The sequence below is a fragment of the Chamaea fasciata genome, unplaced genomic scaffold (assembly GCF_029207755.1).
Source record: "Chamaea fasciata isolate MVZ Bird 193981 ecotype frontalis unplaced genomic scaffold, bChaFas1.0.hap1 SCAF_8, whole genome shotgun sequence".
Classification (NCBI taxonomy): Eukaryota; Metazoa; Chordata; class Aves; order Passeriformes; family Sylviidae; genus Chamaea; species Chamaea fasciata.
In genome coordinates, this window is record NW_027094093.1 from 38,781,861 (window position 1) to 38,803,100 (window position 21,240).

The following is a 21,240-nucleotide window of genomic DNA, read 5'->3' on the forward strand; positions in this document are numbered from 1 at the left end:
CTCCTCACTGCTTGGCATTCTGGCTTTCCTAATGGAGAAACAAGACAAAGTTCCCTCAAAATCCTGGACACTGTTCTGCATGAAAGTCCAATACACATTTTCTTTGAATGTCTAAACAGTGTCCAGGATCAAATCCCAACCAAAAAGATGAAGTCTTTTCCAGCCATTAAAACATGCCACTTTCGCATCAGGCATGGGAATACCGCATTTCTTTCAGACTTCTGATGGTGCTTAGGCTTTTATTTCCGTAATTTAGGAACAGTCATATTGATTCACTCATTCTTCAAGATATTACTTGTGTCATAAGGAAGCTGTACAGAGGGAAGAGAATAAATAGGTTTAGATTTTAGAACAGGTTCTGCAGAACAACCATGCCCAGGTTTGCTTTAGAGGTATGACATGAGCCTTACAAATGTGTAAAATACCTACACCAAGACAGAAAAAACACCTTATTGTTGTGGCAAGCTGGGACACGTTCCCCAGATTATTCTCCACTGGAGGCTGATGCAAACATGCCAGGTCCACAAACACACACAAAAGTGTCTACGTGGCATTTCTGGCACAGTTGTAAAAGCCCAACTGACAGCCGGCTCATGTGGGAGAGCAAAAGCCATGCCAAGGAGTTGTCCGTGAGTTTAAGAAGTGCACAGGTCCAAGAGCAGAAGCCAAGGGCAGGATCCATGGGGGCAGACACAGAGGGAAGCCCAAGGGAGCCACCAGCCACCTCCCGGCCACGACTTCACAGCACAGGACACGGGGATTTGGAGTGGGGACAACACAGCCCACGTTACTCTGAGGTGGAGCCTTTCCTTCTGTCCCAGTGACCTGAAATAACTTGAAGGTTTCTTTCTGGACAGAGACAGGCTGGAATTATGCAAAGAAGCTGGAGGAGAGCCAGGACTCGAAGGCTTTAACCTTCATCCTAACCACAGAGATGCACCTCTGGTGTCCCAGACGGGCGTCTGCGAGCTGCTCTGGGCACGAAGCGCTGCCCAGCTGAGCCAAAGGGCCCAGCCTGAGAGCAGCAGGACTTCAAAGGCAGATCCTGGGCTGCTGAGGGCGGGGAGGACAGCCCCCAGTCAGGAGATAAGCAGGGACGGTCCCACACCACATACCACACCTAGCCACCCCGAAGAAGGAGAACGGGTGGAGTAAAAAGGTGCTTGCATGGCAATTTTCATCATCATCATCACTTCATTTAGACTCAGGATCTAGACAGGTTTTGCAACTCCGTCCAAAAATAGAGGTGAAGTGGAATAAAAGTTACTTAGATCAATGCTCAGTACGTAACAATGCATGTCCAGGAAAGAATATCCTACGTTTTCCAAGTATTTGTTTCTCTATTGTAATCACAATCACCAAGAACACACACCCCTCCATTCTGTTGTGGTTTTTTTTAAAGTCACAAGGATCAGCACTTTTTTGTGTGCTAAGGGTACACCTCAAATACTCTTATCACTTAACTTGAGCCAGCATTTAGAAGTCAAATTAAAAATAGCCTTCTTTTTTCAAATGCACAATTATTGTAATTCCACTCCAAAGGAGATAGGAATTCATTAATTTAACACTCAGACTGGCGCACTACAGGTTGTACATGTTTTCATTCTGACAACAGAAAATAAGGAGTAGCACACAGTGTAATCCTACAGGATTGACTGCCACAAACTCCGCTGGCAAGTCATCCTCCTGATCCCAAAATCAGCGGGAATAGTCCTTTTTTGCTCTTTTTTCCCCACTGGTTCCACTCACACTTATCATCCTGTGCACATACTTATACATCTTTTCATCATTTTGCCAGTTAGTCTTTGAGTTCTACTCAGCAACTTCTGGGGAACGGAAAACTTTTATTCCCCATGTTGTTTATCACTCCAGCCTGGGATTTGCCCAGCCCATGCCATCAAAGTCAGAGTTTCAGCAGGCTGCTACCCACAACTGCAGCTGCAGCAGGCAGTTTACTCTCCAGCAGCAGTAAGGGATGCAACCTAATGAATTTCAAAAAAAATTAAAAATATTACTCCTTATGAAGTCAAGAGTTTTAATGTGTAGCACGGACACAACTTTTACCAATAACCAACCGGCAGTGTATCACCTACCTCTTCTCTAACGTAAGAGTATTACAATACGATATAATTAATATTCTCTTCAACCAAACCATTATCTTTTAATTTTGTTTCCACTTTTAAGATTCAGCCTTAAAACGACTTTAATTGTTGCAGTCCTCCCACACAAACACAAGAGACTAGTTTATTGCAATGGAGAGCCCTAAATAGCACAGTCTGGTTTAGGCTGACTAATACAAACACGCGTTTTGTTTAATTTTACATTTGTTCCTAGGGAGATTTCGCTCTCCTCTCCCCTACCTCGCATTCCCCAGCACCTGACAGCACGGGGCATCACCGCCCTGGCAGGCCGAGCAGCTTGGGCAGCTCTGCTCCCTGCGTGGCAGCTCAGGGCCAGGCTGGTCACCAGCCTGCAGAGAAGGGAGGGCAGGCAGGTGGGAGCACCAGGAATGTGTCCCAGCACGTCCTGGGGGCACAGCAGAGCCACGGGCAAGGCAGCAGCGAGGAAACCTGCAGGAACTGCCCCCGGGAGCAGAGCAGAGCAGGGCCAAGGCACACTGTACACTCCAGCAAGGCACCAGCCTTCACAAACACAGCCCTCGGCTACTGCTCAGCCACTCACACCCGCAGAAATCCCCCCTCAGCACCAGCACAGCAAAAACACCTGGGAATTAGCCCGGGTCAGAAGTAGCCTGGCAAAGGCAGACTAAGTTTTAACCAAAAGAATGCCTTATCCAGTGTGTGACACGGCCAGAGGTGCCAGAACAGGAGAGAGAAGAGCACAAGGAGAAGGAGAAGCAGGACTACTTACTCCCCTGCCATTAGCAGCTGGCGAAAGGGTTTGCGCAACCCCAGCCCCAAGCGCCTCAAACCGCCGAGCCAGGAGCCCCAAGCCATTGCGGGGAGGGCTGGAGCGGCCTGCTGAGGCACCCCGACTCCTGAAAGCAGAGATCAGCAGCTTCCAGGACTTCAAAGGGAAGCCACTTCTAGCCTCGGAGCTCCGGAGGCTGCCAGCCCGCTCCTGCTGTCACAGCATCCTTGCCAGGCAAACTGCAGACCTGCAATTACAGGAGCTGTTTGTTGGCCTCTCCTCGGCAGCTCATTAGCAGGGGCAAGGTTTGCAGTCGGAACAAGCAAGCCCCGACCCCCAGGGAGCACAGCTCACCACAACTGCTCTGTAGGACAAGGAACGAGTCCTCCTACCAGTCTCCACTCAACAGGATGACCAGCTCCAGCCGCTGAGAAGGAACATTCCAGGCACCCCGGACAGAAGGTTAATGTTGCAGCAACACCTCTTGAGTAAGGCCCAGATAACAGCTTTTGGTGCTCCCCCTCCCAGCCTTCTATCTCCATCTTGGTTATTTCAGACAACGCAAATGACTCCAAAGGCAGCCTTGGACAATCACCAAACGGCAGGTCTCGGTTTTAGCAAGCTTTTCCTAACAAAGCCAGAGCCCTCCTTTCCCCAAAGCAGACCGGAGTTACTCTACAACAGGCTCCAGACACTTCCAGAAGCACCTTCCCAGGAGCATCACCGGCAGGGAACAGTGACTGGCTCGGACCCTCCAGGGGTGTTTCAGAAGGGGAGATGCAGTGACAACAGGACTTCTGGGGTGAGAACCACTGAACTGCCTCTGCACACCAAGGGGAGGAACAACCAACAACAACCTGACTCCAGAAGAGAACAGGAGCAGATGCTCAGGAAAAAGCACAAGGACACAGCATAAAAGGGTCATTCTTCCACCCTCCTCTGCCCCCAACCCCACTGCTCCCAGTCGGAGGTAAATTCCCAAGCCCAAAACTGCATCTGAATTACTGCAATTACTGGCCCCCCACTGGCCCACCAACAGATCCAACTGTTCCTCAAAAGAGTAAGTCTCCTGAATACCCCACCACAATCACTCTATTGCTTAAACAGGCACCACACAAAGCTACTGGTTTTAATCTTACAGCTGCTGACAATTGATTACCCCGGTATTCCCCATTTCTTACATAATACGGAATTACCTAAGATCATCCCTTCCCATTTACTGACACCAATTGTGACTTTAAGATCTCTACAGTATTTCCTTTCAGTATTTCTCCCCTTAGCAGGTCAGTTCATTTACGCACCACCTCAGCCAGCCTTGCAAAACCAGGCTGAACCAACTAAACCACAGGTTTAAAACAGGTCCCAAGCTTGAAGAAACTGTGGAGCCGAAGGACATTGATCATCCCAGTTGATCAGGGACTGACAACGCCTTTGCATTCAAACTCCATCCCCTGGGATACGGGACCTTGATCCGGGGGACCTTGATCCGGGGCACCGGCAAGGTGAGGCTGCATCAAAGGCAAGAGCACATCAAAGAGCCCTGAAAGGGACCTGCACCACCTGCCAGCCCGACCCAGCACCTGATGCTGAGCACTCGGGAGCAGACGAACCACGGGGTCAGCGCTGGCCTTCCAGGGGAACAGCAGCACCCGAACTGGCAGCAGAGAACAGCAGCACCTCTGAACTGCAGGGCTGCTTCTCCCGCAAGGGAAGAGCTGTGCACTCCCTGCGCCGGGAGCGCACCGAGTGTGCACTCACTGCACCGGGAGCGCACCGAGTGTGCACTCACTGCACCGGGAGCGCACCGAGTGTGCACTCACTGCACCGGGAGCGCACCGAGTGTGCACTCACTGCACTGAGTGTGCACTCCCTGCACCGGGAGCGCACCGAGTGTGCACTCCCTGCACTGAGTGTGCACCTACTGCACCGGGAGCGCACCGAGTGTGCACCTACTGCACTGAGTGTGCACTCACTGCACCGGGAGCGCACCGAGTGTGCACTTACTGCACCGAGTGTGCACTTACTGCACCGGGAGCGCACCGAGTGTGCACCTACTGCACTGAGTGTGCACTCACTGCACCGGGAGCGCACCGAGTGTGCACCTACTGCACTGAGTGTGCACTCACTGCACCGGGAGCGCACCGAGTGTGCACTTACTGCACTGAGTGTGCACTTACTGCACTGAGTGTGCACTTACTGCACCGGGAGCGCACCGAGTGTGCACCTACTGCACTGAGTGTGCACTTACTGCACCGAGTGTGCACCTACTGCACTGAGTGTGCACTTACTGCACCGAGTGTGCACCTACTGCACTGAGTGTGCACTTACTGCACACTCCTCGCCTTCCCCCCAGAAACCAGCACCCCACGCAGTGCACTCCAAAGGTGTGCTCCAGTGCTGCCGCAGAACCGCAGCTCGTTCTCTGTGCCTCTTCTTAACAGAGCAGAAATTTGGGAGTGTGCTCTGAACAACCTCCATCTACAGATGCAAATCACTCTGAAACAGGAAGGTGTGAGCACTGTACACGCACAAATTCCAGAAGACCACACGTTTAGGAGAGTATCACCATCACCTGAGACTGGGTTACATACAAACTCAGGGCCCAATGCAACACAGAAAACTATTGCACTACAACCACTTGCTGTTATCAGACTGCACTTCTACGCTTTTGAAGGCATTACTCTAAAACCACGGTTTGGCTGCAAACAGAGTGGGAAAAAAAAAAAAGTAATTTCTGGAAAGCATTTCCATGGAATTCCATACATTTTGTAGTCAACAACATTTTATAAAATTGTGATCCCAAAACAGCTTTCAAACACATGTGAATTCAGCTTTCCCACACTGCTAGAAAACACCATCATTCCTGATTTTTACAGATACATACAGGTATGCTCAGGATATAAATGCCCTACACGCCCAACACGTGGCCGCAGAACTGGTCCACAGCAGTGCTCAAAAGGCGAGGATTTCAATAGCATCTGATATTCTCTGTAACTAAGACGCTCTTAAACTCCCTCAGTCTTGACTGCTCTCAGGTCCTAAAGCAACTAATCCACCCCCTAACCCACGTGCACACCCCGGCTGAGGGCAGCCTGCCACGCACCCCTGTGACAGCCAGCAATCCTCACACGCAGAGACACTCAGCAATCACCTGCATTCAATACCACCGCTGCAACCTGCTGCAGCTCCCGACAGCTGCGCAGGTGAGTGGGACAAGTTTTCAACCTGTTTACACACACCAGAGCAGGGATCAAGATGCCCATTTGAGAGTTCCAACACCGAGAATGTAAATGAATTCAAGTAGCTTTTCTTTGGCAGGGACAAGAAGGGCTGAACGGGTGCCTAATTATTTCACAACGGCTGTCCCTAGATCCTATTTTAGCATCGGGCTTTCATTAAATTTAAGCATGACTTCAGAGTACCAGCTGGCTGGAAAAAACAAAAACCACAAACACAGCCCACTCACAACACCCCACGGGTGTTCTTTCCCCCGCCCATGTTCTCTTCCTACCCTCACCGAGGGCTTGGAAGACACCGGTTCCATTTGGAAAGCCAGCCTCAGAAGCAGATAAGTTCTGCAGGAAATGGCTATATTTAGCCCTCCCCTTTCACCCCAGCTCCTCCACACACTTGCATTCTCCTGCAGAAGGATCCTTCTACTCAGTGGTAGAGGTGATCTTCAGCAGGTCACCTCAGCAGAAAAAAATGCAACCAACTTCACAGGTGTTTGGAGAAGAGCGTGAACAACCACCAGAATATCAAACATTCAGCTGCTAAGGCATACAATAAAATTCTCGCGTCCCAAATCACGTCGAATTGCCATCTCCAGGAACACAACATGGCCAAAACCACTTTGAGCGGTGCCCAAGGAGGGTGAGGCTGAACCTCTGCACAAGCTAACTGGGTCTTCACCAATTTTGCCAGTAACCAACACAGCCATCCTATTCTCTGCAGGGTATAAACAAACTCAACAGCTCCGCAACGAAAATATTTTCCTAATAAATCGTTTTCTAAATTTATTTCCTAATAAATCATAAAAAACTGGGCAGTGGAACTTAGGCAGAGAATATCGGCAACACCTTTGGAAACACCATCAGCACCGGGTCAGTAGGATTTCCCTTTCCCAGCTTGAAACTTTGAGACCCATTATAAGACTTAAAAGTAAAAACACAGAGCAGGGTTTTTTCCCCTTGCGTTGTTTCATTCAAATACCAGCCTCCCCCGATGTGATTCTGTCCCCCCCGTGATTCAGGCCTGTAAGAGCCGATTATTTACAAACCGAGGAGGCTGAGGCGTGAACTAAGTGACAACAGCAGACCTCAAAGCTTATCCCAAGATGAAGCCAGAACACAACACACCTCTCACTCAGGGTGAGGAGGCAAAGAGTTCCAGTTGGGAACTTCTCCCAAGCCCTGCGCCACTGGGCAAGGAGCACACACCCGCCCCCTGAAAGAGAGGAATGCAGGTCTTATCCCAGCAAACAAATCCTGAGGGAAGGCAAACCTCCGAAACCACTGCACACACTTAACACCTCCCGGGGAGAGCACAGGGCACACAGGAACTTTTTGTTCCCTTAAAACAGATCTCTAACACCTCCTCCTCAAAAAAAAAAAAAGTTTCGGCCATCAAAGGCCGCAGCCGTGCAGTTGAGAGCTCTCCACAGCCAGGGCTCCAGCTTTTCCATTTCAATTGCGAGGCACCCCAGCACTCTTCAAACAGCTCCAGCCCTTCAAGGACAGGGCTCCGAGAGGATTTGCAAAGTGCCTGCTGCATTCCAGGTCAGCACCGTCCCTCTGAAGATGAGTGTAAGGATCACAGCAAAGATCGTATTACAGGAAACAAAAGAAAAGTGAAAGGTTAAAAATAGACTTGTCATTGCCCACAGCTAATACAGCCACAGGAGTCTTCTTCAAGGAGAAGCTGAGGTGGGCTCCAGTGCAGACCACGAACACACACGAGATCTGGAAAAAGAACCTGTTCTCTTCTGAGAGCTCAATGCACCTTTTTAGAAAGTGGTTTTGTACAAACGTGCCGGTTCTGCAGCCAGGAGCAGAACCTGGGAGTTCCACCAGTAACATCATCCCGAGGCACTGGTGCCTCCCGCATGAACCCCGGCTCGGAGACCCTGCCGAAGGTGAACTGCTCTCAGTCATTGGAAAACACACTGGTTTCGTTTCAATCCACGTTTTCGATTCACAAAAGCACCGCTAGAAACAAGTTATTTCAGCACTTTTGACAGCCAAGAGCTGGAAAGACCGCCCGGGCAGCTCCCGCTGCGAGACTCAGGGCCCAGATCCCACAGGCCGGCGCGGGGTCCGGAGTCTGCGGGTGACCGTGCCCGCCCGGCCGGGCAGGGAGCGGCTCCTGGCCCCGGGGCGAGCACCGAGCCCCCGGCCGGAGCCCCGCAGATCCGGCCCCGGGCCCCGGGCGGGCTGGCTGCGGCCCCGGGGGCTCAGCCCCGCCGCCCTGGCCGGGGCAGCAGCACCTTCAGCAGACGAACCGGCACCGGGGACTCTGGCCCGTAACTCCCCTGTCCCCATCACACGCCGGGCTCCCGGCGCACCGACGCGGGCAGAGCCCGCACACCCACGGGAGCCCAGCGCGCCTCCCGCCCGGGCAGCTCCGAGCGGCCCCACGGCCGCCGCCGAGGGAAAGAACTCTCCCCGGACAAAACCGCCGCGAGTTCACCAAGAGCGGAGAGAAGGGAGAGCCCCAGCGCTGCCCTCCCCGCCGCACCGCAGCGATGCCCCGCGGGGCCTGTGCGCGCCCCCCCGGCCGCGCCGGGGACCCCCGGGACGCCGCCCCCCGCCAACCCTCCCGGGCGGCGGGACCGACCTGCTCGGGCGGCCGGGACTCACCCGCTGGGCCGGCGGGACGGGGCGGGCCGGCGTGGGGCCGGGCTGGACGGAGCGGCCCGGAGCGGGCCGGAGCTGGCCGTGCTGCGGCGCTGCCCCGCTCGGGCCGGCGGGGCCGGGGGCGGCCGCGGGCGGCGGCGGCTCCGCTGACAAAGGAGCGCGGGCGGGGCAGCGCCGCACCGGCAATGGCCGCGCGTCACTTCCGCCCGCCCGCCGCGCCGCCCGCGCCCCCTGCCGGCGCCGCGGGGACATGGCGGCCACCGCGGGGGCGGGGTCCCGGCGGGGCCGGGGTCGGCGCGGGGTCGGTGCGGGTTTGGCTCGGGTTCGGTTCGGTTCGGTTCGGTTCGGTTCGGTTCGGTTCGGTTCGGTTCGGTTCGGTTCGGCTTCGGTTCGGGTCCGGGTTCGGGTTCGGGTTCGGGTTCGGGTTCGGTTGGGTTCAGGTCGGGGTTCGGTCCGGGTTCGGTTGGGTTCGGGTCCGGGTTCGGTTCGGGTCCGGGTTCGGTTGGGTTCGGGTCCGGGTTCGGTGCGGCTTCGGTGCGGGTTCGGTTCGGGTTTGGTTCGGGTTCGGGTCCGGGTTCGGTTCGGGTCCGGGCTCGGTTCGGTTCGGTGCAGGGGAACCGAAGTCCCGCCCCGACCGCCGGGAGCGGGGGACAAAAGCATCCCGGGCCGGTGGGCGGCCGGAGTCCCCGAACCCCGGAGTGCGCGGGCCGGGATCCCGGAGGGCCCCGGTGCCGCTCGCCGTCCCAGCAGGGCCACCCCGGGCCCGGCGCACGGCGGGGCCGGGGGCTCCGGGACATGCCCGCGGTGGGAGGAGACGCCGGCCCCTGCTGGGCTCTGCTCGGGGCTGCCAGTGTCGCTCCCTGCACACGGGGACACCCGGGGACACCCGGGGACACCCGGGGACACCCAGGGCTGATGTCCCCTCTCCCTGGGGCTCCTCTCCAGGCTGAGCAGCCCCAGCTCCCTCAGCCTCTCCTGGGCACGGAGATGCTCCAGGCCCTTCCTCAGCTCCAGGAGCTCCTGTCCCTGCTCTGGATCCAGAGCTGGGCACAGCACTCCAGAGGTGCCTCCAGGGCTGAGCCGGACTGCAAATACCCTGCTACAGGACCGATGTGCTTAATTTTATTAAAAAAAAATAATCTCACTCCAATTCTCACACCAAATTATTCAGGAAGTAGTTATGTCATAATTTTTAAGGTTGGAGGTGTCTTCATTCATCTTGAAAGTTTAACCCTCCCTCATCCACCTGGATTAATTCCCCAAAATCATACATTCTTCCAACCATGGTACTTCAGTCATAGTCATGGAGCGTCTCTGTCCAAGTGAAAGAATCCCAGAAGGGTTTAGGTTGGATCTTAAAGCCCATCTTGTCCCACCCCTGCTGTGGGCAGGGACACCCTCAGGTACATTAAGGTCACCATGACGCAGACTTTGGGTGGAACCAGTGGCCCTGTGCCAGCTGCACTAAGCCAACGTCACCGAGGTTCCTGGAAAGGCAAAGGCTTCCTCCTAAGTGGGAAAATGAAGCGGATCTCCAGAATAACTGCATCTAATTACTGTCAGCAGAGCTCTTCCATTATGACGTGATGGATTAAGGACGACATCCCACATTTTCAATAAGTACAAACAATCCCGAACGGGCCAAGTGCATGAGAAATTCCCAGATATTTTTGACCTGACGCTCCACACACGTTCTGCCCAGTGCCATGGTGTGCGCCCCAGCACTGCTCTGCGTTTCCCGGGGCAGTGGTGGGATGGGATGCCGGAGGCACTGGGGAGGGCAGGTCCCAGCACCCCAGCGGGGCAGACCGGCTGACCCCGTTCCCTCAGCTGTGACATTCCCCCAGCATCAGCTGGGGCTGCCCTCGGTCGCCGAGGCTCACCTGCTCCTGCCCGGGGCCACGCCGTGTGTGTGCTCCTGGGCACTGCTGGATGGACACGGAGCCCTGCAGGCTCCTCACCACAACCAGGGACAGCACACACACAGCCAGGGACAGCAGGCAGCCAGGGCAGGGCACAGCTAGGGACAGCACACAGCCAGGGACAGCACACAGCCAGGACAGGACACGGCCAGGACAGGACACAGCCAGGACAGGACACAGCCAGGACAGAACACGGCCTGGACAGGACACAGCCGGGGACAGCACACAGCCGGAGACAGCACACAGCCGGAGACAGCACACAGCCAGGGACAGCACACAGCCAGGGACAGCACACAGCCAGGACAGGACACGGCCTGGACAGAACACAGCCAGGACAGGACACAGCCTGGGACAGCACACAGCCAGGGACAGCACACAGCCAGGGACAGCACACAGCCAGGGACAGCACACAGCCAGGACAGAACACGGCCTGGACAGAACACAGCCAGGACAGGACACAGCCTGGGACAGCACACAGCCGGGGACAGCACACAGCCAGGACAGAACACGGCCTGGACAGAACACAGCCAGGACAGGACACAGCCGGGGACAGCACACAGCCAGGGACAGCACACAGCCAGGACAGGACACAGCCAGGGACAGCACACAGCCAGGACAGAACACGGCCTGGACAGAACACAGCCAGGACAGGACACAGCCTGGGACAGCACACAGCCAGGACAGAACACAGCCGGGGACAGCACACAGCCGGGGACAGCACACAGCCGGGGACAGCACACAGCCAGGACAGGACACACCCAGGACAGGACACAGCCAGGACAGCACACAGCCGGGGACATCACACAGCCAGGACAGGACACAGCCGGGGACAGCACAGGCGCCCTGGGGCTCTGCAGGGACAGCCACAAGCTGTGTCCCAGTGCAGGGACAGCCACAAGCTGTGTCCCAGGGACAGCAGCCAGCCCCCAGACTGCCCCAAGCACCACCTGCAGCTGTGCAGACCCAGGCACGGGTCTCCTTAGCAGAGACCACTCCAAAGTCTTTGAGACGCTGGCAGGGGCATCCCAAGGTGGAGTGCCCATCCCTGGGGGTGTCCCAGGCACCACTGGATGTGGCACTCAGTGCCCCGGGCTGAGTGACAAGGTGGGGATTGGGCACAGGATGGACTCGATGATCTTGGAAGTCTTTTCCAATCCAAGCCTGTGTGATTCTGCTCCTGTGCCACAGGGGACATGGTTGTGCTTTTCCTCCACACGTGCTCTTCCCGAGCAGCAGCATGGGCATCTGCAGACAGGAGTGAGGAGCTCGGAGGAGTAAAACAGGAGACATGGAGACGTAGCAGCAGTCAGACTGGGACAGCACGGGTGGCAATCACAGTTGTGGTGCCGGGGCAGGAGGCTAATGCTCATTCCCTTGGGAAAAGGCAGGTGGATGGAGGGTTTGGAAAGTGCTCCCAATGAAGCTCCTTTGTGCATGCAGCCCATTTATGCACAGCCCTCCAAATGGGGCCAGGATTTGACTCACTATGAGTAATAGGAATGTTTTAAACAGAGAAAAGAATACTAACTCCCTTAAAAATACAAATAGGTCTACATTTGGCTCAACAGCACAAGGCCAGTGATTTTCCACAGCATACTGCCAAGTAGCTGAATGTGACATTCAAGTAGCTCAAGTGTAGGTGTTCCTTGGGAGAAAATACAGCTCTAACGAGGACCATTTTCCAGAAGAGAAGACTAAAGGTTGGGTATCTAATACAGCTTTTCAAAATTTAACCGAACAGCTACATTTCCAGAAGTGCCAAGTTTCCCTTGAGGCCCCACAGGTGGTGTTGGCAGCCAACCCTTCTGAACGCCCACCTGCCTGTTTGCAGCCTAAAGCACTTCTGACAGTGGTAACCCGTGTGTTTATCCGAGCGCCCAGGAAAGGGGGACACTGCTGGGCCAGGAGCCACCCCTCACTAATGCCTGCAGGGTTCCCAGGAGACACCAGGAGCCGCGTGGCTTGGAAGCACTTTGCATGAAAAAGTTTCTACTTTACATCTGGTGGAAGAATATGAATTTTGGAACCTGTCATTGAGTAACCCACGCACGGCTCGCCGAGGGACAGCTGTTGCTAAGTGCTCATTCTCAGCCACGGGGGGAACCAGTGCTGGGAACTGGAATCAGGCAGCTCCTGCCCACAGCCTCCTCTAGCTGGATCGTGTACAGTTTACATGCCGCTGATTCCTAATTAATAGTGAAGCAGAGGGAAGAATTAGGTTCCTGAAGAAATCTCAGCATAATCTATAAACAGGGCTATTTTCCTGTTCTTTTGAATGCCACTTCTTATTTACCATCATAAGTATCCTTACAAATAAATTTGCATCACAAACAGTGCAGGGTTTTTTCAATTATCTTTTCTATAGGTAACATGATTGTTGATAGGAAATTCCAGCTGTAAGCAGAATTTTATCTGTGATAACGATGTTTGGGGAGAAAACCAGGGCTGCGGTCTGAGAGGGATGTCATGACAGTGTTTGGGTCGGTGGCTGGCAGTGCCATCTCAGAGCCAGAAGTGCCACTTTGGAGATTTGGGGAGGATCACGGGCTGTCTGTGCCCCAGGTGCCATGCTGGCACAGTGAGGGTAGGAAAGTACCTGCCTTGTCAGGTATTTTACAGTCCCCCAAGGAAAGGTGGAGTGGGTTTGATGGGGGTAGTCATACACAGCTGACTCTGCAGAGCTTTGCGAGGAGCAGAGTGTGATTAAATTCGGGGTCTTCCAGTTCCCAGCAGGAGAACCTCGTGTGGCTTTTCCCGTGCTAGGGAACAGTCTGGAACTTCTTGCTGGGAAATGTTTGCATTAATCAGGTGTAATAATGGCATGTCCATGTGAAAGGAGCGCTGTGGGCACAAATTGCCACCCACAGACATCAGAACAAACACATTAATGTTATGCAAATACCGTGGTCTTCAGAAGTCTGTGGGCCCCAGAACACAACGCACACAGAGCACACCTTGAGCTACGGGGCAGGTTCACCCTGTCATCCTTCCTTCCACGCAGAAAACCCTCCCAAGACAGCAAGTATAGCAAAATCGGGCTTCTCTGTTTTGAAACAATTTCCATGGTAACTTGAACTGCCTTTCTTCTTCATAAATTCTGCCTCTCTCCGGAGCAGCTGGGATTTCAAGTCAGACCACTTTGCAATGCTCTGGGAGCGTAGAAACAGCTCACGCAGCTGAAAGATGCCATGGAGGAAATGTTCCAAAGAGGGGGCTGCCAGACCCCAGACCAGGCCCCTCCTTTGGTAAAACCATCTCCCTTTAGACCCCCGTGCCTTTTCAAGCTCTGTGGAGTGGTGAGTGCTGTCCCCGGCTGACAGAGGGGAGCAGGCAGGGCTGGGGGTCTGGCCCAGGCCAGCAGCACCACATGGGGAGGGACAGAAGGACACCAGCAGCAAAAAAACACCACTAACAAACTGTTATTCCTTCTAAAACATGCAGTAAAAGATCATTTTGTTGCAGCACACAAAATGAGACTGTGCATGACAAAGGTGGCCTGATAATTGCCTTCAGAGCTGCTGAGGTTTTTAACTCTTTAGCATTATTAACATCAGCACATAAAGACTTTGCTTATACACTCGAGGTGAGCTGCGGTACAGAACTAATAATCCCGGTGACCTTCCAAGCTGCGGCTTGTCATGAATTATTTTCTTCTGCCTTGAGGAAATTTCTAAATATATATCTGTATGTATGCATGCAAACAAGCAAACCTGGGAGTTGCAACGCAGCAAAGTTGCATCACCACCCCTCCCAGCGCAGCAAGTGGCCCGAGCACAGCTGCTGAGAAAACCCCAGGAAGCACTTGGGTTGGAAATTAAAGAGCTTGTTCTAATATTCAGCTGTGATAAATGTGACTGGGAGTGCATGTATTTCGTCAGGCGTCCGTGAGTCAGGCGTGTGAGTCACAGAGGGGCAGCCGGTGAGGCCTGTCCCAACAGCCCCACGGCACGCCGAGCTCCCACTGACTCCCCCAGGAGACTCCAGGAGTGCGAGCACAGGACGGGGACATGCCTGCTGTCCCAGCAGCTCTGGAGAGGACCTCGGCCCCAGCACCTTCCACAGTTGTTCTCCTTTTCCATGTTCTTGCCTCGTGGGCACCTTTACATCACAAACCCCGTGGACTCTGGGGCATCGGGGAGCCAGGTACAATTCAGCCTGAGCACAGAGAGGAGAGCCCAGCTCCAAGTAATTAACAATAATGTATAATTGCTACCAATTTGGTTTGACACGAATTACACAGTATTATTAAATTAAGCAGACCATGTTCTTGCATCTGAGCATTAGCAGCATAACTGATTTTCATGCCACTTTTTAAAATAGCACTGGTAATTAGTCCTGTGCTTTCCAAGCCCATCACATGCAGCGCTTTGTTTTCAGCAAAACACCCACCAAAAAGTGCTCGAGTTCTCTTAATTGCAAAGATTCACTTCACAGGGCTGCACAGCTCCTTTCTGCTCTGGGTGTTATTCAGGAACAGCCAACTGGAATTTATTGAAATTATGCCGAAACACAAACGAGGAGAACTCCTCCCAGCTGAGGGGGGAGCCTTTGCAGGCCAAGGTTCTGCCCTTGGGAGCTCTCACAAGGGAGTCACCGGGCACGGGGGACCAGGGTGGAAGTGCTGGCGAGCTCATTTCCATTTCAAGGGCCAAATGCGGACGCGGACGAGCTCTGCCTCCCGCGGCCACCGGGCGCTGGTGAGCGGCTCGCTGCCCCTGGCAGTGCCGCCGGCAGTGCCCTGCCCGCTGCCGTGCTCATCGCCGAGGCACCAGCGGCCCCTTTTCCCCCGAGGCGGCGCGGCCAGGCTGCCCCGTGCCCGCTGTGCCCGCAGCGGTGTCCCCAGCGCCAGCCCCGTGTCCCCCGGCCCCGCTGCCGCAGTCGCCCCCTCTCCTTCTGCTCGGCTGGGAAGGAGCTTTTTTTGGCCTCTGCTTCTGTCATCTGGCATTTCAATGGAACGAGAGCTCTCGTTGCTAACATTTAGAGCAGCAAAATATTTACGTTCCAAGGCCTGTAACACATGTCGTTCGTGTCCCCTTGCCAGGCCCAGCTGCGGCTCCCGAAGCCTTCCCCGCCTTGTCCCGGGCTGTGCCAGCAAGCGGACACGGGCATGGACACGGACACGGACACGGACACAGACATGGACACGGACATGGACACGGACATGGACACGGACACGGACATGGGCACGGACACAGGCATGGACAGGGCCAGGACAGGGACACAGGCACGGGCACAGACAGGGACACGGGCACGGACACGGACACGGACACGAGCACGGACACAGACACGGACACGGACACGGACACGGACACGGACACAGACACGGACACAGACACGGACACGGACACGGACACGGACATGGGCACGGAGAGGGACACAGACATGGACACAGACATGGGCATGGACACGGGCATGGGCAGGGCCAGGACAGGGACACAGACATGGGCACAGACACGGGCACGGGCACGGGCACAGACATGGACATGGACACGGACACGGGCACACACAGACACAGACAGGGCCCGGCTGGGCGTCGGTGGGTGAGCGGGAGCTGGGGTGGCCAGGAGAGCCACCGGCACTGGCACAAACACCGGCACCGGCACCAGCACCAGCAGCGGCACATCCCTTTGGGGCTCCGGGAGAGCTCCCGGCGCTGGCAGCGCTCAGGGTGACGGCTCTCGAAGGACAATGGAGTTTGTCGTGCTGGTCCATGTGGCGGGGGAGAGAAGGAAAGAGGAGAAGGACAAGGCTCAGTCACCCGCCTGCCGCGACTCCAGGCACAGGAGCGCAGAGAGGGTGGCTCTGAGTGCCGGATTCAGTCCCGCCTGTACCAGGGCATGTGTTCGGATGTTCCCCCCAGCAGTCAGCCCACAGAACCGGCCCGAACGGGAAGGTGCAGAGCCAGCACAGCCCGCTGTGCCCCAGGGAGCCCCAGGGAGCCCCAGGGAGCCCCAGGGAGCCCCAGGGAGCCCCAGGGGCCCTGGCCCTCACCCGCTGTCCCCCAGGATGCTCCTGCCTCCAGCAGGGCAAGGAGACTCGGCAGCAAAAAGCCCCAGCCCCACAGCCATCTAATAAAGGTGCTCCTGGCTTTTGAAGAGGCCTAAAGCACCACCAACTGTTACCAAGGAGTCTCTTCCTCCTGCTCCTGTTCTCTCTACCCTCTGCTAAGGCAACTTCAGAGAGTTGGTTTGATCCACCAGCACCAGGGCACAGCAGGAGACGGACAGCAGTGGCTCCCAGCCTGGCCCCAGTGGCTTAGGGTCATCCCAAGGGTCCCTGGACACACTGGACACCTCAGGAGCTGTGCAGAAGAAGAAGAGACCCTTCTGACTCTTCTATCCCGAGAGCAGACACGGGGGAAAGGAGTGGACTGCAGACCCAGGAGGGAGAGGAGGTGCTGGTCTCAGCCTGGCACCTTCCAGCAGAGAGCAGGACTGATGCCTGCACAGCACAGGAGTGGGCTCAGGGCAACAAGGGACGGGGCCTGGGCGGCCGAAAGGGAGGACAGGCTGAGGGAGCAGCAGCCACAGTGAGGGCAGTTCTCACCATTTTGTGCTCCTAAAGCCAGGCATCAAGTTTATTTTACTCTCCAACAGCTGATTAAGAGGCTGGTTAGGGGAGGACGAGTAATTCATCGTCTGACTTGGGACAGGGAACCGAAGACTACTCCCTGTGATGCCTCTGGACAGCTGGAAAGGGACAGAGGGAGAATGTCTGCCAGTGCTGGAGGTGACAGAAATAACCCAGCAGTGTACCAGAGGGCAGACAGCCCAGCAGAGCCAGTGTGAGCCATGAGACACTGTTTAAATAAATCACTCGGGAGGGCCCAGATTTCTTCAGCTCTTCTGTGACTGGCGTGGCCGAGGGTGCAGCCTGGCTCCTGTCCTTCTCCCTGGGTGAGCCCAGCAGGGTCCAGCTGGCTGCTCACCCGCAGGATCCTCTCCAGGAGCACAATTCCCCCATGGCTGGAATGTGGTGTGGCACATCGCAGGGTGCTGCTGCCACGGCTCAGCCCCAGGGCACGGGGAGAGCTGGGTGGGGGGTGGCAAGCAGGGACAAACTGCTGTGTAAGCCTTTCCAGGGATGGGCACCCACAGCTCCTCTGGGCAGCCTGTGCCAGGGCCTCACCACCCCAACAGCCAAGAACCTCCTAACCTCTAACCTAAATCTCTCCTCTTTTAGTTTACACCTTGTCCCATCACAACAGGCTCTGCTAAAAAGTTTGTCCTCAGCTCTCTTGAATCCCCTTTGGGCCCTGCCAGGGGCTCGGAGCTCTCCCTGGAGCCTTCCCTTCTCCGGGGGAACATTCCCAGCTCTCCTGGAGCCTTCCATTCTCCGGGGGAACATTCCCAGCTCTCCTGGAGCCTTCCCTTCTCCAGGGGAACATTCCCAGCTCTCCTGGAGCCTTCCCTTCTCCGGGGGAACATTCCCAGCTCTCCTGGAGCCTTCCCTTCTCCAGGGGAACATTCCCAGCTCTCCCAGCCTGGCTCCAGAGGGGCTCCAGCCCTGCAGCAGCTCCGTGGCTCCCCTGCGCTCCCTCCAGCAGCTCCAGGTCCCTCTGGTGTCAGAGCCCGGGGCTGGGGCAGCTCTGCAGGTGGGGTCTCACCTGAGCTGAGGGGCAGCGGGGCAGAAGCCCCCTCCCCTGCGCCCACGCTGGGATCAGAGCACACCGGGGGTCTCTGGGCTGCCAGCGCAGTTTCCAGCCGTGTCCAGCCTCTCAGCCCCGGCAGCCCCCCGTCCCCTGCGGTGTCGTCGCCGTAACCGGGCGGGCGGCGCCGCCGTCCGCACCGCTGCCGGGGCTCCGAGCTGCTGTGCGCTGCTCAACAGCTGGCGCCGCTGCCCCAGGGCTGGCTGCCTTCTGCCTCGGGGAGGAGTCTGCCATGACGCCACCGAGAAGAAAAGGGGGAGAGGAATTCTGTCTGTGCCCGCTGCAGGCAAAAACGTTTCCACGCAAGGTGGCACCTGTCCCCTTCCTTCCAGGCTCGAGCCGGAGACGCCGAAAGGCGCCTGGAAATGTTCTCTGAAGATTGACTCCTGGTAAACGGGATGCAGAATCCGTCAGTAATTCCCTCGTTAGCCGTCGCTTTTCCCTGGACACTCGGGCAGGCACGGCAGGGGTTGTTGCCACAGGCAGCGCTGGGGCTGGGCAGCAGGGGACGGGCAGGAGGGACGCGGTGACAGCAGCTGCCCCCACTGCAGGTGCCCGGGACGCACGGACACACGGACACACGGACACACGGACACACGGACACCCACTCGGAGCCTTCCAGCGCCAGGAGGGGCCTGGGAGCTGGAGGGGATCCCTGCCCACTCCCCAGTGCCACACTGCACGTCCCACTGCAGATGGGCAGAGGTGCTGTGCTCCTGTGCTCCGGATCTGCCCTGTGCTTTCTCTGACAGAGATTAATGCTCTGTGCCCGTGATTTACATCACAATTAAGGTCGGTTAGAATACCTCTTCCTACATTCTGCAGAGCAGTGCAAGCACTGCTGACATATTTTGCATTCCCATGGGGATGCTGGAGAAGCCTGCCTTCCACTGCCAGGCTTTCCTTCCGATGCTGACCTTTCCACACCAGGAGAACGCACAGTACGACTGCATGTGGGAAATGCAGCGTAGCTCCAACAGCTCTGGCATCAAGCAGTGAGACGGTTCTCCCACTGACAGGCTGAGGAAGGAGCTGGGCTGTCCTGCCCCCCTGTGCCCTGGGAGCCTGCACAGAGCCCACTGGCACCCACAGGTTCCCCCAGCCCAGCAAGGGGGCCCAGCACAGAGCTGCTCCTGCTGAGCATCTCCTCGGGCAGCACAGCCAGCAGTGCCACCCCACCCAGCCCTGCCCCAAGGTGTGCACACCTGAGCACGGTGGTTTTGAACCTTAAAAACCTTGGTGAAGCAGGGAGGTGCCAGGTACCTTACTTGTGTCGAGGTCCCTGGCCCTCAGAGCTGCAGAGAAAGGCAGGGATCTGTCTTGAAGGCTGCAAGAGACCACTTTGATTTTCATGTGATTGTCTTTAACCCCTATCACGCTTCTCCCACTGTCTGCAGCTCCATGGTCTCTGCTGCCCAGTGCTGGCACAGTGCCTGGGGGCTCAGGGTCCCTGTTGGTGGAGCAGGACAGCAGGTCAGGGAGGGGTGCAGGACAAACTCTCCCCCTCCAGCCTTCCTGGAGGAGAAGGAGAAAGGACACGGGGACAGAGAACATGATAAACACAAGGAAAAGGAAAGGAATTGTTTGAAAAGGAAAAAACCCAGACTTCAAGCCTGTTTGGTTCCCTCTCCAGGGGGGAGCGAGGAAAGGCAGGGACAGTTTTGCTGGGGTCTTCCATGTTTCTCCACAGGGCACTGAAATGCAGAGCCAGCACCAGCAGAGCTAAATGCCTCCTCTGGAACCAGCATTTCTTCCCTTTAGCTGTTTCCATCTCAATGAAGTTGGATGAAGTCGGGTCTGGATGCTTCATTTTGAAGCAGTGGGGGCAGTGTAAGTCTGCCCTGGCAGGGCAGGCCCGAATCCCCCATGGAGTGCAGGAAAGTGTCTGAACAGCCGTGCCCAGTGAGCTCAGATCCTCACAAATCAGCACACGAGGTGATGCAGCAGCCACCACCAAGACCACCACACTGCCCGGCCGAGGACCACCTCACGCTCCAGCTGTGGGCACCCCATCAGTGCGGGGCACGGGCAGGAGGGCAGCTTTGGGGTTGGGGCTCACACGCCCAAGCCCCACGTGTTTCCTGATGGAAAATTGTTCCTCGTCCTGTTTCTGAGACGTGATTGGGCTTGGCAAGCAGCGTGGCTTTATGAACTGTGCTCAGGCCTTGCATCATTTGCCTTGTTGTGGCCGAAATCTCCACCCAGCCTTCCCTCCTACCTGCACCCACAGGCACCGGTGGCTGCAACACGCACCCACGAGCCCAAAGAGAGAAAGACAAAAGGATAAAAGTACCCACGTAAGAAAAAGAAAAGAAAAAGAGAAAAAATACCCCAGACACCATCTGGATTTGAAGCCTGGAGAGCAGAGAAGTGCTGGGCAGGAAGGGAGCAAGCAGAGAGGGGCTCACTTGCAGATTCCACTGCCGGTTCTGTGTCTGCTCCCAGCACAGCCCATCTCTGGAGCCACATCCCTGCTCTGTCTCGGCGGACTGGGCATTTACACAGACCTCTGTGGGTACTCCCAGCAGGCAACAGCTCACGGTCCCTGTGGGGTGGGCAGGGTTGGGGCAGCTCGCCCATCCCTGCAGTGTGAGGGGAGCAAAAAGCAGCACAGAGGAAGGCGAGGGGGAACTGCCCCAGAGCAGATGAGAGGCCCCTGTTGCCAAACTGCCCCGCTGCTCGTCTTCCTTCTCACTTCAATTTCATCCCGCCTGGAGGCATGAGAGGAACTCATGTGTTGGGCCAGCCTGGTGGTCCTTGAACCTGCAAGGGCAGGTGTGGGTGGCTGCCACCCTGGTGTCCCCACCTCGTGGGCAGCCCAGCGTGGGCACAGCTCTGGGGCAGGGCAGGCAAACCCCTGCCTGTTCCCAGGGTGAATCCCACCTGCCATGGGCGAGGCTGCAGAGAGGGAATGGGAGGAGAAGTGGCTGGTCCACCAGTCTAG

At 56.2% G+C, this 21,240-nt stretch overlaps 1 protein-coding gene across 2 annotated transcripts in view; it reads right to left on the reverse strand.

Annotated features, from left to right (window-relative positions):
* ACVR1 (activin A receptor type 1) overlaps positions 1–8,875 on the reverse strand; it is a 45,642-nt gene extending 36,767 nt beyond the window's left edge. The window contains exon 1 of one of the 2 annotated variants that reach the window (XM_066190502.1): positions 8,730–8,875. The gene's annotated coding sequence lies outside the window, so the exon portion shown is untranslated. Of the gene's footprint in view, positions 1–8,706 lie in introns of both variants that reach the window. The other variant, XM_066190501.1, reaches the window with a different exon arrangement.
* Between the last annotated feature and the right edge of the window lie 12,365 nt (positions 8,876–21,240).